We start from the raw sequence: 6,000 nt of genomic DNA, 5'->3' as shown, positions 1-6,000 counted from the left end.
GGACTCTCAACCACGGCGCCACCAGGGAAGCCCCCCAGCTGCCAATTTTTATCTTTTATACTACGCTGCCATTTTTCTCATAGTAAAAACAAGAGGGAAAAAAAATGTTTCCTGCATGACAAACACATCTCTATCAAGAAATGTAAAGTAAAAATACACCTAAAGCATAGCATGATTCTACAAAAGAGTTGAGGAAAACCATACCTCTCTTTGTAAGTGAAGAATATTCCTTCATATTAATACTCAAGCTAAAAGCATCCATTGTTGAGATAATAATATTTAAGGTACCGTTACAATACCTCGGCTATAGGCATTTGAGTATGAGACTACTGCTCCAATAACAATTCTTTATTCATAATAAAGATGTACACAATGCTTTATGGTTTAAAAATCCTATTTAGCATGATATCTCATTTGTTCCTCACAACACGGCCAAGAAGGGAACGTTGAAGGTGAGAGAAGGGATAGTGGAAGTTGATTTGTACACACAATTAATGATACATCAGGGATCAAACCTTAGTCTTTGGACTTTAAGACCTGTACTTTTTCTAACTCAGGGGATACACATGCTATAATATCTCAGTATAAAGTGATTTAACATGTCTAACTCATTTGCTTATCATGTTCACTGCAGTGATACTCAGAGTTCTTCAATCAGAGGACATTAGTGCATTTCTGTAGCTCATGACAGAGCTGTCTCAGGGAGACAGTTGCATTTAATGGACAGAATTCAGTCTTGGGTTGACATTCCAGTTCTGATATCTACCATCTTCTGTGGGGAGTGAAACATGATATAGGTTCATGAGTTAAACTTACTTTGCTAGGTTATAGAGAGGAATAAGTAAGCTAACATATGTAAAGTGTCCAGCGTAGAGTTTGGCTTAATAAAAGTTTGAGCCTCTCTTCTTTCCTCCACATGGCTGGCCCCCTTGCCTCCCGTACCCAATCCACACTGGGCAAGCACACGACACAAACCAGAACACTGTGGCCTGCTCATACCACCAGCCCGATAATCCTCTCGTTGTTTTTACTCTGCTCCAGAACAAAGTTCAACAAATAATAGGCATGAATTGAGGTAGCAGAGGTGATTGTTTTCTATTCTCCATTACCAAGAAAAATTAGAATGTAGCTCTAAGTGTCTTTCATTACTGAGGCCAGCAGCTATTTTCCTAGTAACAATACTTTCCTCTATCTTGAACAAAACATAGTGGTGTCTGGAATCCAAAATTTATCTATGACGTTACTGATTTCTATTATCTAACCAACTGCTCATTCAAATCAAATTTTAGGTACATTATAGAGTGGAGGCATTCTTTATTTCCTTATTCATTGAAAACATAATTTGAGTTTTATATTATTTCTCTCACCGGATCATGCAGAAGAAAAAGGGACATCTCAAATTCAGATTCAGATACAGAAATTTGGTGGCCCATTTATAGAATTTGTTTTGGAAAACTTGGGCCACAGATAATCAAAAATAGAATTACGGTGATTATCAGAGAGGATGGTAGAATTGAGAGATGGGTAGACAAAGCTGCCGTATGAAATTATTAACATGGAGATTGGTAGCACAGTTTTATTTTATCAACAAAAAGCTTTACTTTATGAGCCATCAATTAAAAAACAATTAAGAAAGCTAATCACTGACTAGGACAAAGGTATTTCATATCTTTACACACTGGAATTGAATTTGATAAGAGACTATTAAATTCATTCTGGAACTCTCCAAATTAAAATAAAAGCATCTAATTTGGAAGACCATGGTAAACAATTAAACCTGCATTTTTCTTTTTCAAAATCTAACTTGAGATGTCACTATGTGTTTGCAATTTCTTTTCAAACTAGGTACGTCAATTTACTTCTATTTTCCTTCTTGTACCTAAAAATGCAAATAGACAAGGTGCATAAAAAAAATCTCTTTAAGAGGGAAAAAAGAGGAACATTTCTCAGAGAAGATTTTGATTGAAAACAGCCGTTCCTTATTTACCAAAGTACATTCTCAGGAAGTTTTTTGTTTTTTTTTTTTTTCCCCTCAAACCCATTTGGAAATGCTACCTTGAAGCGTGGTATTGCGGGAGAAGCACTTTCTGAGTTGACAAGGCACCACTATGCCTCCTCACTAAGCACTCTACTTTTCATTTCTTGCTATGACAGTGGTGTCGAAATATCCAAGGTGATGTTTAGGCTGCTCTCAAACTATTCCAATAATTCAGGAACCTTAAATTCCTTTCTAAAAAAGCAGAGTTGATAAAGCTTTTAAGCTTTCAACGAAGAGTGTATTCTGAGTTTCCATTGAAGAATGCTTAGATATATTTTACGTGGGCATGCTAGGTTTATCTAATTTTATTGCTGTAATGGAAAATTTAGACATTTTACATAAAGTAAAACCTAGCATTTAAGTTTCCAGATTTCACTTTATGTAATATAATAATAAAAAACAAATGGAGACATTGTTAAAGGCCAAAGTATGGCAGCCAGTGGCTGGGGGGGTCTGCTGTCTTTCCTAGATTCAAGGTGTCCTAATGACTTATATACAATGTACATTAGTGACTATGTTGTCATTGTCTTCCCAAGGCCACTGCGACAAACATGCACACCCATCCTGTAAGCACACCCCAACCCCACAAAGCATACAAAGCCCTGCCACCTTCCCAGGTCACTGGCCCAGACTTAATCCCCTTCTCATACTACCTGCAAAACGGCATCTCATGCATGCTAGTTGCATGGCTTATAAACCTCAGGAGACATTGGAGGACAAGCCCTCCAGTTGGACTAGGGATTTAAGCACCATTCTTTGAGAAAAAGTCGATATGCTTTCTATAAGTTGTTTTAGCCAACCAATATTTTTCCTTGCTTTGTGTTTGCCTAGATTTTGTTTCAAGTATTTACTTTTTTTTCATTTATAAATTAAAAATCAGAAAAAAAAATCAGGCAAATGAATTAAAAGTTAGCAGTTAACTGCACAATTATTTTCAATAACCACTACCTTTACACTATTTAATTTTTATCTCCATTACAACATAGTTATATACTTTCCCTTTGAAAAAAATTTTGGAAATTTTTAGATATACAGCAAATATAGCTATGCATTTTAAGGTACAGTTGCCTTTAAAGTATCTTCATTTTGTGGCTGGATACTGGAAGGCAAGGTGGATCTTTGACAAGAATTAAGTAAGTTACCAGTATCTTTTCCCACTAACACCAGGGCACTGGCTATGGCTTTCCCATCTTCCATGCCCTCCATTACCAGGCTACACAGAGAGAACAGCTAAGATTTCCTCTCTTTTCTTTTCTTGTAAGAGTAATACTTAACATGAGATCTACCCTCTTAACAAATTTTTAAGTGTGTAATGCAGTACTTTTGACTATAGGCAGAAGGTTGTACAGTAGATCTCTAGAACTTATTCATCTTGCATAACTCAAATTTTATACCTGCTGATTAGCAACTCTCCACTCCTCCCTCCTTCCAGCTTCTGGCATTCACCGTTCTGTTTTCTGCTTCTATGAGTTTGACTATTTTTGACGTCTCATGTAAGTGGAATCATGCAACATTTATGTGACTAGCTTATTCCACTTAGCATAAAGTCCTCAGGGTTCATATATATTGCCATTCATTGCAGGATTTTCCCTTTTTTAAGGCTGAATAATATTCCATTGTATGTACTGTATATACCACATTTTTTATCCATTCATCCATTGAAGAACATTGAGGTTGTTTTCACAGTTTTACTTTGTGAACACCGCTGAGATGAACATGAGAGTTCTAACAGCTCTCAAGATCTGATTTCAGTTCTTTTGGATACTCAGAAGTGGGATTGCTGGATCAAATGGCAGTTGTATTTCTAAATTTTTGAAGAACCTCCATACTGTTTTCCATAGCAGTTGCACCATTTTGCATTCCTACCAACAGTGTACAAGGGTCCAATTTCTCCTTGACAACATTTATTATCTTTTTTTTAATATAAAAGTCATCCTAACAGGTGCAAGGCAATATTTCATTGTGATTTTGATAGGCATTTCCCTGATGATTAGTGATGTTGAGCATCTTTACATATACCTGTTGGCTTCTTTGGATATATTTCTTCTTTGGATAAAGATCTATTCAAGTCCTTAACCCAACTTTACTTTATACCTAAAGGATCAAGTAAAAGAACAAACTAACATGAAACTAGCAGAAAGAAGGAAATAATGAATATTATAGCAAAATAAATGAAACAGAAAGTAGGAAAACAATAGAAACAACAATGAAATTAAGAGTTGTTTTCTTTCAAAAGATAAACAAAACTGGCAAACCTTTAGCTAGAACAGGAAAAAAAAGAAGATTCAAAGAAATTGAATCAGAAGTGAAAGAGGAGACATACCAGTGATGTCACAGGAATAAAAAGGGTCATAAGAGACTACTATGAACAATTATACATCAATAACCTGGAAGAAATGGAAAAGTTTCTAGAAATACAACATGCCAAGACTGAATCATGAAGAAACAGAAAATATGAACAGACCAATGAGAAGTGAGGAGATTGAGTAAGTAATCAAAAACCAAACACAGAAATCCAGGACCAAAGGACTTCACTTGTGAATTCTACCAAACATTTAAAGAACAATTAACACCAACCCTTCTCAAACTCTTCCAAAAATCTGAAGATGATGGAACATTTCCAAACTCATTTTATAACACCAGCCTTACCTTGATACCAAAATCAAAGACACCACAAGAAAGGAAAACTAAAGGTCAGTACCTCTGATGAACAGACACAAAAATTCTCAACAAAATACCAGCAAACTGAATTCAACAGCACATTAAAAGGATCACATACGTGACCAAGTGGGATTTATCTCTGGGATGCAGAAACAGTTCAAAATACAAAAATTAATTAATGTGATACACCACAGTAACAGAAAAAAGTTTCAAAATCATATAATCATTTCAATAGAGGCAGAAGCATTTGATAAAAATCAAGACCTTTCATGATAAAAACTCTCAGGTGAGATTTCTGGCAAAAGTTATGGAGAAGTTTTATGGTGGGCAAGGTCTGTAGGAACTGAAGATAGGAGAAGTTGATCTGAGGTTTTCTAATAAAGCCATCAGTGACATTAACAAGTAAAACTAGAAAAAATACATCTTTTAGGAGAACATATTATTTTGACTAAGCATTTTGAAACAGAAAGATACACGTAATTACTAAAAGGATTTTAAAAAAAAACATGCCTTGTGATTCATACTAAACAGAGATAACACAGAGTGTGCTGGGTTTATGTGATGTGATGTCAGGTATTGAATAAGTCAAGTAGATGTTTCAAACCATCTCCCTCCCTTTTTATCTCTATACCTTTGAACATGTTTGAATAAAGTACAACAATCAAGTAAAAAATATTATTAACAGAAAATAAACATCTTCTGAGTTATACTGAGACCTCATGGCTAAGGTGAAATGCTCCAGTCAGTCATGCCCTCATGATAGAAACTGCCCAGAGACTGTGGTGGAGCTCTGTGGTGCCATGTCATGCTATGCAGAGAATAATATAATGAGTTATACTATTTAATAATAATCATCTAAATACAGATTATATGCTGTTTTAAGCCCATGTCAGTTTAAATGCATAACCTGACAATACGCTGTGTTTTTCTTCATAATCTATTTCTGTACAAGGATGAAATATATGTCGAAACCTGGTTACTCTGCCTGACACAGTCATTCTTGGAGAGAAATCATTATTATTTCTTTTTTTGTAAATGAGTTCTACAACACTCCTTTCATCTTTTTCCCCCAGAGATGAAACCATTAACCATCATCCTACTGGGTGTTTTTTTAGCAACAGAAATTTTTATGCTTCATCAGTGAATAATTAAGAATAACCAATTTCCTATTTTGATATTTCTTTTGAACAGAACAGAATGTTTTTAATACATAAACATGTATTAAGTTTTAGTACATATATACATATAAGAAAATACACTAATCCAAGAAGCAATTATCAAAAAGAAACAATATCAAACAG

The sequence above is a fragment of the Monodon monoceros genome, unplaced genomic scaffold (assembly GCF_005190385.1).
Source record: "Monodon monoceros isolate NGI ecotype Baffin Bay Population unplaced genomic scaffold, NGI_Narwhal_1 Super_Scaffold_2, whole genome shotgun sequence".
NCBI classification, from domain to species: domain Eukaryota; kingdom Metazoa; phylum Chordata; class Mammalia; order Artiodactyla; family Monodontidae; genus Monodon; species Monodon monoceros.
This window is presented reverse-complemented; position numbering follows the sequence as displayed.